Raw genomic sequence first — 13,404 nt, 5'->3', positions numbered from 1 at the left:
CAAGAGGGAACACAGATGGAGTCAGACCACATATAATTCCTTGGTTGTCCTGTGCAAACTTTAAAGAAACTTTAAAGCTTATTCTGATTCTGTAAACACTTTTCTTTACTACAGTAAAAGGAATGTCAATTCTATATAAAATGTTCGTAAAATGCAAAAAAGAAACTTTTATAGAATACAATATAGTACATTGGTTTTGCGTTTTTCATACAGAAATGATAACAAGACCCAATGTACACACATGTTCTGTGACAATAAATTTCACATTTAATTAAACATTTCATATACTTCTGAACATAGGCAAATTTTACTGTAACTGTTGTACAATAAGTACAGTAACTGTAGCATACAGAACTGTGCTGTTATTAGGATTTGACTATGTCATGTAATACTATGTATGAATGCTAACTACAGCAGTTAAACAGCCTGGTGCACAGAAGTACTGAACAGTTAGCAGACTTGCCCAATTTCTTGAGAATTTCTTATCTAAATGCTTAAAAGAACTACAAACAAGTAGGACAAGACAATAACCTTGTATTTTTGTATGATCTTTTTGTGACATAAATTAATTAAATAAAAATAGAATACAAATTAAGAAAATGTTAGTTTTTATCTTGATTTAGTTGCATTGGCAAACATTGGCTGTGGTTATTCCTCGTCCTACCACAAGGTGCTGATCTTGCACTATTTTCTTAGAAAAACAATGAACGCCTTGCAAGTCTTTGTCTTTCTCTGAGCACAGTGCGGTGCTTGCCCCGAGTCTTGGATATGCCAACATGTGAAAAGCTGTATTACATTTTACGCCAAGCTCTGGAAATGTTTTACTCCTTAAAGAGTGACTTCCAGTTTGACTTAAAATCAGATCATTCTATACTAGATCATGCAATAACATATATAATAAAACTATAGCTAGTAATTAGATGTGAGTGTGTGTAGATGTGTTAGCATTCTTATTTTTAATCTTCCTACCTTCTTGTATGTAACTGTGACAGCGACCAAAGTGTACAAAATAATTTCCCTTTGGGATTAATGAAGTTTTTTTAATCTTGAATCTAATGCAATAAATATTTGTGACTCTATTTTCCCGTGCTAGCATTCAGCTTTGGTTCCTGAATTAAATACAGTGCCAGTAACAAACCAATGAATTAAAACATGCTCATGTTACCCTGACCCAGCTCTACAGTATGACAACAATACACAAGTGTGTTTACTTGTGTGCCCGTCATCCCATCTTCTGACCTTCTGGGTTTGCTTCAACCTTTGTGAAAAAACTCAACACATATTTATGATTAAAGACAAAACAGTTTACTGAAACACACTTCATAATTCGGGGTAGTTCTATTCACCTCAGTGGAATGTCCAGCTTACATTCAGCTTACATTCAGAAAAAAAGTTGAACAATACTGTGAGAGATGTGTTTATCTTTAAAATAAAAAAAACTTCTCTATGTGATGCTTGAGAAATAAAAGGATGTCCTGTGGAACTCATTCGTCCAACGCTGTTGAATTGGAAAATAAAAATCGTTTCTAGTAAAGAAACAGTGTGCACCTAACTATATAATATATGTGATCATTGCTGTTTGGACGTTATGTGACTTTTAGACAACACAAGTTAAGCCAAGTTAAAATGCTTAGATCAGCATGTTGTAGCATATAAAACTTCATCTTGGCAGTGAATGAGGGAAGAATTTAACCACGTGGACTAATGTCAGCCTCACAGAATGATGCACACTCCCTTACAATGGCCCCTGCTGGAGCCTCTGGGCCAGACACAACCTCTCCAGCCACATGCCACTTTGCCTGCCCAGACTCTCCTTTCTCTCCCTCGATCTGCGCTACCTCTGCTTTTAAACACTGGGCGTGAAAACCCTGAATAGCCAGGGCAACTCGTAGCCTGCGCCAGCCTCACACTGCTTGTGTGGATCAAACAGTGGGAGCCTTGAGAATTCTTTGTCACAGACGTGTGCCAGATTATACAGTGACCAAACAAATGCACACCCCCACCCCATTATATCTTTAAATACTCCCTCAGTCTCAGCCCACTCCTCTTACCAAAGCACCTCCCAGCTGCTGTGATTTGAATATGAGGGCCACGCTGAAGAAAGGAGGGCATCTGGCACATGCCTTAGAGGCATGGAAAAAAAAGAGAGTTAAACTGCTCCTGTCATGGAAATGTTTTGAAACAAGATTAAGGTTCTTTCAAAAAGCAAAGAGGTAAAATGGGCAGAAGCAGGACAGGAGAGTAGCATGTAGAGGATAGTGTCAGAATCCAAACTACTGTCAGTGAATGGTTTCTTCAAGTGCAATTCTTTATATAAATATCAGGACAGAAAATCATATTTATTACTCATGAATTTTGAAATGGGTTTATTTTAGATGATTGATTGATTGATAGCCAGAACACAAAAAACAAACATAAGTACTTTTAGAAGTAATTCAATAGAAATGTTATTTGATAGCAACCAAATAAATATAGATGTGGAGAAAATTAAATGTTTGGGTTTTACTTCATCATTCATATTAGCATTGACCTTTCAGTAGCATGGTAGTGAAAAACTGTACACATTTAGCCTACTGTGTTGTTAGACATAATGATTTTCAAAAATAATCAAACAATAAACATGCCTTTATTGTCATAGTTATGAAAATGAGCACACCGTTAGATTTATGAACCGTCATGGATACACACGGCGTCATAATGGGGTATTAGAAACAAAGAAAGCAATGTCCACCCTCTACCCCTCCTGCTCCCTCATTAGCAGTGAAGAACTCCTCAGCTGTGAACAAAAAGGCTCAGAGCAGGATGTACTTCCTGAGGAGGCTCAGGTCCTTTAACGTCTGCAGCTCCATGTTGAGGATGTTCTATGAGTCTGTGGTGGCCGGTGTTTTACACTGTGGTCTGTGGGGCAGCAGCATGAATGTAGCAGACAGTAATAGACTGGACAAACTGATCATTAGGGCTGGTTCTGTTCTGGGGGTGGAGCTGGACCCCCTTCTGTACATGCTGTAGCTGAGAGGAGGATGCTGGTCCAACTCTCTATCCTAGACAACACCTCCCACCCCCTACACAGTGTGCTGGCAGGACAGAGGAGCACCTTCAGCCAGAGGCTGATCAGTATTAGGTGCTCCACAGAACGCCGCCGAAGATCAAATCTGTCCAATATGACACAATTATAATACAATACTACTGTACTGTACTGCATACTGTATATCAGTATTGTACAAGACTGTTCTGTATCCATTCTGTTGTTCTGTTCTGGTTCCCTTTCATCCCATTTACGTCTGTCTGTGTTGAGAGCAATCAAAAGTAGGTGAAACAATTTCCCTCTGGGAGTGATGAAGTTTATTGAATCTTGAAACTCAGCCACCACTTAGAGCTGTTGTTAAGTTGCCTCTCATCGCTACCCAGGCAGTGGCACGACGCTCCTCATCAGTGTTACAGTACGTGTGACACCTTGTGTCGAGTGAAGGGGGCGTGTGGAAGTGAGGCCTTGGTGCTTGTGTCATTTCCTCCAGAGTCACTTGACTAACAACAAACAAAGTCTCCTTTTTGCCGGAATCACCTTAAGGCGTCATTTCTCCTTTAGTGTGCCTTAACACCCACGTGAGACTTCTTCACTGTCACTCCATCTGATCTAAATGCCAGACCTTTAACGCGACACTCAGTTAACCTGTCAGTGGGAGTAAATCAGCCGGAACACATGCATAATTACATCACATCTACAGCCTTTAGGGGGAGTTCTCAGATCTTGACAATGACGTTATCATTATAATCTTACAGTAGCTTCTGGATTTAAAAATGCATTTAAATTTTTCGTCTAGATGTTGCAATACAATACATAGTAATGAAATACTGTACGTGAATTCATTGGGACTAGGTCTTGTTTAACCCAGTAATGTGTGGGTGAGATAGACCAAACAGTTTAATCCCAGGATTTGCATAGTTTAACTGTGTTTTCTTTATATTAGCTTTATTGCAAAATCTAAGTTTATTGAAGGGTGGGAGTAAAGTCACTGGAATGAATCATTCTTTCACGTGGCTTAACCTGAATAAACTCACTATTTAACTAACCGGTGTCCTATCAGTCCCAACCCAGCTCAGATAAGTGGAGGAAAAACACCTGATAGACAACGGCTAAGAGCTAAAACATAGTCTGTCCCAATTCTTATGAGAACTCACAGATCCCTGGGCCGTGCTCTCACATCTCATAATAATAATAATAATAATAATAATAATAATAATAATAATAATAATAATAATAATAATAATAATAATAATAATAATAATAATAATAATGATGGACATGGTTTTGACTGTTACGTATCAAAGCTGCGTTATACTGCATGTTACTGACGAGATCATTTGAAACTTCCTTGTGATGCTGATCCCAAACCTAAATGAATCTTGAACACAGTGTAGCTGCTGAGAGGTTTGCACACCAAAGTATCTGTGACACTAGTCCTCATAGAATGCTGCCTTTTGCTTGGAGAGCATCATGGTTTCATAGTGACTCAGTGCAGAAGTATGTGCCTTTACTCTGAGCGGTCACATGTCTTGATAAAACTTCAGATACTGCAAGAGTCATGTTTCTGTTGCCGTGTGAGCTGCTGATTAACTTCATTTTATTGTTCCTTTGAAAGTTTGCATTCATTCTGTTAAGAGCAAAAAGCTGAGTGGGACTCTACTGTATGTCATGCAGCATTTCACACCGCTGACGCTTATATGCAAGCGTATATATGCAAGCACAAAATTGAAAACTTAATAATGTGAGTAATGATTTAAGTGAGGAAGCGCTTCCTTCTTTTTAATGGACTCAAGCACATTTTCACTGAATAAATTCATGAATTCATAGGTTTCCCACACAAATGTGTCAGCAGTTCGTTTTCACAGAGTGAGAAGTTCCCCCTACATATGTTCCTCCAGCTTGTGAGCGCAGTAGTCATTGTTTCCTCGCAGTCAGAGTAAAGCTGAGGAATCAGCACGGTGATAGCTCAGGAAGGTCGGCAAGTGGGTGTGAAATGCAAGTGTTTCCCACGTGAAGCACTCTGACATTCAAGGCCCCGGGAAATGTGTTAGGTCACAGTGAACTGGATCTCAGTGGAGGAGCTGTAGGAGCTTTGTTTATGTGGCTGTGATGAGCCGCTGGGAAACAGGACATCACTATAAGTACTGATTCCAGATCTTATATACAAATAGCATGACTACTTTGATATTAATAACACTCATATACAGTAGGAGCAACTGATTTCTCACTTTTGATTCAGAGAAAAACCTTTTTTAATAAAAACTAAAAATAATGAAGCTATTTGTTTAATCACTAGAAATGCTTTGAGGTTTACTTTATTTCTGTTTTTTTCAATGTAAAATCCTGTTGTGATGAACAACAGGTACCCTCACATCAACATGATCCACTGAAACTAAGTAAAGAAAAAGTACACACTAGCATGATGAGCATGAAATGGAAATAGACTGCAGCACTTGAAGTGCACTACGTGAATGTAAAATACAGCAAGCGAAGAGTGGCAGTGTGAAAATGCTGAGTGGGCTGAGAGAAGGGAACTCTGGCTAAAATGCAGAACCACACACACACAAACGGTGGGTGAGGTAGCGCGTCGGGGCCGAGCTGGGGACGCAGAGCTGCCCATGTAAACCACGCCGTGTTTCCTCTGCACGCTCACGGCAGAGCAGGTCTACCACAACACTGTCAGAAGCCATCAGCTGCTGGAGCCTCAGGGGCCTGTGCACCCCAGCTCCACCAGCGGCGTCCTGGAAGGACACAACAGGCCTGTTGGTTAAGTCCCATTCAGCCCGGCCTTGGTGTCAGGCTGTCGGAGTGGGCTCCCTATCACAACATCTCTGGCAGCGTGCATTATGCATCATCTATGGGGGGCTTTTGGGAGAATGAGCAGAGACAACAGTGGCAGGTCACAATCTATGGTTTGAATATAAGGGTGGACTGTAGCTGGGGCATAGATGGTGTCGAGCCCCCAGGCCTCAGCTCCTGCTGCCCTATAAAACCTCTAATATTTATAAAGTGTAACTCGATGACCTCATTTATCACTGGAGGGAGACGCATAGTGATCTCTACCATCTTTCTTCTACGCTAGGTGCAGTGTTGTTTAGAATCTGCCCCATTGCAATATTGACAGCATGAAATTTGTAGCTTTTGCTCAACAGAATATTTCTTGTTTAGTAGACTGAATTTTGTGTTAGAGCTTGTTTAGCTGTTTATCTTTCAAGTGCAATGAAAAGGAGATACAGCATATGGATTTAAATCAATTACTTCTAAACTGAAAAACAAAACTAAACTGAACAAAGCATAAAACTTTAATTTGTATTGTATTGTATTGTGTAATATACATTTATTGAGGATATTTATTTATTATTTATCCTTTGAATTAATAAGTTTATTTAAAAATCTGAGTCACCGATTGGCCTTCATTGACCTGTCCCTGAAAGCAGCACAATATGTTTGACTTATGTTTCTTCTTTCATGCAACTCTAGAACGCACCTTTAGATAAGACACCCAGTCCATCCAGCACCGACTAGGTGGCTTGAATGTGTCATGTCATCACTGGGTTCTCTTTTTGCAGTGGTATGCATGGTGCCAACAGTGTGAAAGTATTCACGGGAGTCACCTGCTCCCTACAAGTGAATGTCTGCTGAAGAGTACAAGTGAGCAGTGAATTGCTGTCAGGGTCAGGGCAGGAATGCGACGGCAGCAGCACATGGGAGACACACAGGGAGATAAAGACGCACACAGGCCCTTATAGTCGCCAGGTCAGGGTTAGGATCTGTCCACTCCGGCTGCTGCGCAGCAGAAATGTGCCTGGTGAGCCTCCACGGTGTCTCCTGTGTGTCTGTGTGTGTGTGTGTGTGTGTGTGTGTGTGTGTGTAGGGGGGGGGGGGGGGGGGGGGGGGGTCGTGGCACAAGTCAGCTGTTGTTTCTTGTTGCTTGTAGTCATTTGATTGGATCCAGTGCAGCAGCGTGACACTGGTGGTAGTCTGTCACCAGCTTGCAGATATCACCAGAGAGGGTTCAAATCATGTACATTTACAGTGAGGAAGTCAATAAAATGGTCATTTAAACTATCCAAGATCACAATAAACAATGCACCATAATGTCTGAGGAAATCTAAATATGGTTTTAAAAGTTCAGCCCCAGACATCATGACATCCTGTTACATGTCCACTGGACACTGAAACGTCAGCATCATCAGAAAAATGTACATTGCATGATGTGTTTTTTAGACCTAGTACCCAATGTAACGATGACAATGTAATATACTATGTAGCCATTGTATATTACCAACACTAATATAGACCCTTGTCACAAATAACAAAAAGACACCATCAGTTGTAACAACAGATACTGATGTACTTCAGGATTCCAATACTGCATAAGGAAATGAAAACACACATTAAAATCTGTTCTTATTAAATCATGACATATGGGCATAGGGTTAAAGGCCTGTTTGAGGGTTAATATGTGATTTTAGGGCTCAGGTTAGGATTGAGTTTTGGTTTGGATTAGAGCAAGAGTTAGACGTCTGCCTTTAGTTGTTTGTGTGTGTGTGTGTGTGTGTGTGTGTGTGTGTGTGTGTGTGTGTGTGTGTGTGTGTGTGTGTGTGTGTGTGTGTGTGTGTGTGTTGTCATTATGCCCATTGCGTGACGAGCAAAGCTTGACAGTTGGATTCAACATGTCTGATTTTGCATTTCCTTTGTGAAAACACCAACAGGCAAACAGCTCTTTTTCCTTGCTTCAGGGGATGGGAGGGGTTTTGTGTGCAGACAGACTGATGCAACTCTGTGTGTCATCTTCATGTTCATCCTACAGTATGTTTAGTAATGTCTTAAAATATAAAAAAGAAAATTCCTTTACATTTCATTATTACGTCAAACAGAATAGTCCAGCATCCCAGTGAATGACTGTCAGGGAGGGGCCCATAGTTTCACAACTGGCTGAAAACAGAGTCATTGTTGCAGGCTTGGGAACAGAGCTGCGAGCAAACAGATACGACTTGGATCAGGGTGCTTGGGTTTAAAGCATACGGTTCTTATTGCGGCATTGTCATGATTGATCAACATGCACTGGTGCTTTAACTGGCGTCGGTTTTGCACGTGAGCTGATCAGAACCACATGTCCCTGTGTGATCGTGTCTGTGGGCTCGTAAAACTGAAGTCCTGGCTGGAGAGCTGCTGCTGCTGCTGCTGCTGCTGGCTCCCACAGCCACACAGAAAGCTCCATGCATGTTAAAAAACATTTGTTTCCGCTCCCTCGGCTGATGCAACGCAGCACAACTTCCACGTGGAGGGTTCAACAGCGGGGGTGGGGGGGTCCTTTTACCCTGACTACTTAGTTGCGGCCTTTTTTCAGTGAGTCTTGATTTTTATCAGAAATATTGTTGTTTGTATTTTGTAAAACATTATGATTTGTGTTCTGAGGAATCATATTTAGCTCAGCATTCTTTTCTTCTTGACTCTGAAAATACAAAACTGAACTGCTACGTATTTGCATTTTTATAATCAACCCATTTACTGTATCTAACTAAACTGTTGAGCTATAGCTTCTATAGAAACCTCTTTATTATTTATATCTACAGTAATGATTTTAACCACTGATTTATATTTAATCTTATTTACCTCATAACTAAGCTGTTTGTGTTGCAATCGCAGTTGCAGCACCCACATTAGCTTCCAGCTTTTTTAATTTGAGGCAAGCCTTTTTTTTCAAGTGGACTTTGCCAAAACTTGAATATGAAATTTGATATGGTCAAACAAAAATTCAAATATGTACCTATAGCTCACTGCAATCTGAGCACTGATTCATTTACAAGTATATAAAATTTAAAAACTCAGCAAAAGAAGGTAGAAAACATTTGCTCTGCTCAAAAGAAGTCAAATTTATCAAAGCGTGTATTTATGATCCATTTTCTTTTCATATGGACAGTGATACAGTTTAAATGCTTCCTTGTACTTGCGTGAACAATGTTCAGAGTGCCTCTAAGTGATGAAGTGTGTTGGATAATGATGGCTGATGTTACAGTGGGCGTCTATCCTCCCAGCCTGGAGATCCCACAGTATTATCACTGTGGTTGTTTTGCCCAGAGTGTGCTGGCGGAGAGTCGGCAGCTGCTTCACACTGAAGCCACTGTGCCTTATCTCCAGCAGCCAGGATGCTGATTACAGGGATGCCCATGCATCCTGCTCTGTGTCACACACAGCACGACTATGCATCTGTCTCCACAGACTTGCAGATGTTCTCAAACTCGTTATTGTGCCACTCCATATGACAAGATAGTGGGCAAACTGTTGCAGCAGTGTTGTTGTATGTATATGCTGTTGCTTTCCCGGGGACTGACAGCAAAAAGAAGGACTCAGCAAACGGCGCCACCACAGATTCGATTCTTCTGGTTCTACGGGTGAACAAATCATTCAGCCTCATGAGTTGTTCCTTGAATTCTGGCCTGAATTATTTTAATTCATCATTAATCAAATTTTATCACATGGCTTTTTTATATTTATCTGAATTACTGTTTCAATTATACTTACATTATTATTTACTAATTTCTTGAAGAATTAAGTGCTTTTCAGGAAGAGTTTGTCAAGTTCTCTGGTTGTTTGTGTTTTTCTTTACTAATCAAGCTCTTCGTTGTCACCTGTCCTTTGTCCCTCTTCAGATTTAACGTATGACCATCAACCTTTTGTGTCCCACCTTATGGCTAAGGTTGTTACAGTAGAATTGGACAAAGCCTTTGTGACTGGATCAGACCTGTGCTTGTCTACTTCTCTGCCACAACCCTTGTTTCGCCACTGTTGTGGCCCATGTGGAAGTCATTCACCTGCAGACTACTAAAGCAGCCTCTCCTTCTCCACGTCACTCTACAGGAGTTCACTCATCTCTTCCTTAGTTTGCCTTTTTGCAAACATTGTGAAATCTCCAGCCAGAGACAGCGCCACAATGAATCTCCCACAATAAAACCTGCAAACCACCAAAAGAAGACTCTATGACTCAGTGGTTTTCACTTTACAAGCAGTGTCTTAGTTCAGAATGAGACTGGTATTTCTGAATTTCTGCAGCTGTGGCAGAAATGTGGCGAGAACCAAGTCTGTCTTTTGTGACACCAATATCTTGTTTCAGTGGAATCTGACACCGGAGACACACAAGCAAAAGAGGGCTTTGGATTTGACCTATGAACCTTGTTGCTGAGTGGAAAGAAATGGTTCTTTACGGCAGTAATCAGCTACGTGGACAAAAAGTGTGAACACAGGTGTCTTGTCATGGTCTGAGCAAAGAACATGAAGCTACAGCTTTAAACCTTGAATATGATGAGCCATCCTTTTGTTCAGACTCCCAGTGTTTTTCAGATTTATTTGTATATTTATTCCAAATTTAGTCACATTCAGAATTTACATTTTATATTCTGTAATGGGTGACCTATATATATATATATATATATACACACACACACACACACACACACACACACACACACACACACACACACACACACACACACACACACACACACACACACACATATATATATGTATATATATATATATGCAGGTATATAATTTGTCTGTATTACACTGTAATACAGACAAATATTATATACTGTATACTTCTGTATACAGTATATCACTATAGTACAAAACATATCTATTGTCACTCTGCTGTTCTGTTGTGCTTCCCTTTCCTTCCGTTTTTGTTTGCCTGTGTTGAGAGAAATCAAAATTAGTCAAAGCAATCTCTCTGGGATTATTAAAGGTTTTTTCGAACTTGACTCTTGTATTATTTGCAAGTCAGAATTACTAAGTGGGTAAGGCATGCGCTGACCCAATAGTCCCAGTAGTAAGCTAAGCAAATAAATGCTGTGATGCCACAGTCTAAGCAAAAGGGTTTATATAATTGATAATGAGACAAGTGTCTGCAGCAGAAGCTGTCAGATGACAAAAGCACAGTGGCACCTGTTACTGGCAGCACTGGAGGTAATAACCCAGTGACCACCAAGAACAATACAAATTGTCAAAGAAAACAAAAAACATGTTTATTTTTTTTAAGAATTATCAAAACTAGGTGAACAGAGTTTGATAAGTGAAAAAACACAGTCTTGTTTTCATGCATTGCACCATTTTAACAGCCAGAGTAATTGAGGAAATCTAGAGCCTTTCCTGGAAGACAACCTGCAATCCATCACTCACTTCCTGTTTGTGTTGAAGCTCACTTTACACACTTCCTGTATAGACTTGAGGTTCCTTTGCTACTGGATGTGTTCTTCTGCTCAGCACATTAGTGCACACACAAACCAGTGAACACATCCCAGAAGAAAGGCCTGCAGTTAAAAATGAACAAGCAATAAATAAATCAGTAATTTTAAGGGATTATGTTCAAAACAGAATTTAGCCATTGATCTTTGATGATTATTCTCAAGAGCTGATTTTGTTTTACTCCCCCTCACCATGACCTCTGTACGACGCAAATGTTAATGCTTCTTGCCTGATAGTTGGCTACCACTGAGATGTCAAATGACCGTAAGAGAAGTAAAACAACCGCATAGAGATACTAAATGACCAGATGTAAACATGCAAAATGACAAGAATGGGACTGAAAACCACTCAAAGAATGAAAAAGCACCAGAAAGAGACACAAGAAGAGATGCAAAACTACTGTCAAGAGAGGAATTATCATAAGATGTTAACCCAAAGCAACCACGCAGCAGCAATAAAAAAAGAACAAATATGACTGAAAATGCAAAACAACAGATACAGTGGATGAAATACAAAGAGGCATTAAACAATCACAGAAATGCAAATAAACTATAAAAAGATACTTTCAGGTGTTTACAAGAGTCCAGGATTCCACAGTATTATCTGTCGATGTTCGGTGGAAACATCTGCTGGATTAAGAAGCACTGGCGAACTGTGGCTTTGAGCACTTCTACTCTACTTAATCTGTGGTGAAGACTGAAAGACAAGTTAGTGAGTGGGTCATTGGTATAGGACTGGGAAAAACACATATCTTAATACATGTCGAGCCCATCTTAGTTGTGAAACACAAAGTGGACGATAAGGGCAGTGATAAAGACGTTCACAAAAACAAGGTTAACAGCTGCATGCAGTACGTTAATAGAGTGAAGTTCCAAGTCACCCTAATTAGCAGTGGGTCTATGTGAAGTTGGCATGTGTAGCGGTTCACACAGAAAGTTGTTAGCACTTCAGGACCTGTAGAACAAGGACACACTCAGTATGATACATTTGGGAATTACATAGTTCTCTTTTATGGAATCTGGATATGTGAAACATTTAAAGTTGCATTAATAGGTATGTGTATAAACCCACACTACCATAAACTGGAACACAGTTCACGTGAAAACATCACTCCCATCCATTTATTATGATTAATTAAGACCAAATACATTTTGTTGCTCTCGAAAATGGCTACACTAAAATATGACACGTTTCAGTCTGCAAACTTAGTCTTGATGAGTTCTAGTATAATGAACTCTAAACATGTTTGCTGGTATTATATGTTGTGTGATGAATAACTAACAGTGAACAATCTTTCATTTAGAATTAATCCTTCTAATAAAATGTCAGAAAATAGTAAAAGTTGCTAATTATTGTTTCTTGCATTGTCTAAAATGACCAGCAGGTTTAGTACCAGCTCTACTAGAGAAAATAATTAAACTGATAAATAAATTGGGAATCAACCTCAGTCAAACAACAGTTAATCCCAGGGCCCCCATGAGGTTTACCCAGCTGTTATCGCTGGCTTATCAGAACTTTTAAAGTTGCTTTAAAAACTGTATGGATAACATTATATTAGCAAGACTCAAAAACAAAACAGAGAAAAAAGGGTATTGTTTTAGTCTGTTTGTGACATATTCTGTGTTTTTGTGAACTTACTGCTTAGTATGAATCAAGGGAACTGTAAAATAATTGGTATGTGTATGTGGGCATATCATCTCTTTGGCCCTGGTTTTCAGGGTTTGCTGGTAGATTAAAGGCTCCATGTGAATCTTTCTGTAGAATGCAGTCGTCAGCAGATGTCAGAGGTCGCTGGCCTGCTGTCACATAAACCCTACTCACATCTAACAGATGAGGCCAGTGTCTTCACACACTCAGTACTGAGGCAGATGAAGATGTTAGGGGATTCCCCATTTTGGGGTGGAGGGTTTTTGCGACATATGGTTGTTTCCTCCTGATGAAAGGTTTTTTTTCATATGTTGTCATAACAGCAGCATGGCGGACCCCCCCCCCCATAGGAGGAGACATCCAGCTGGGGTCAGAGGTTGGGGCCCTCCCTGCCAGTCAGAGGACAGGAGTCCCCAGAGTGGACTGTCGGTTCCGTCAGTCAGACACGCTTGCTTACGGAACATTCTGCTGTGTGCCTGGGTCCT

This window comes from Betta splendens, chromosome 13 (genome assembly GCF_900634795.4).
Source record: "Betta splendens chromosome 13, fBetSpl5.4, whole genome shotgun sequence".
Taxonomy (NCBI): Eukaryota; Metazoa; Chordata; class Actinopteri; order Anabantiformes; family Osphronemidae; genus Betta; species Betta splendens.
This window is presented reverse-complemented; position numbering follows the sequence as displayed.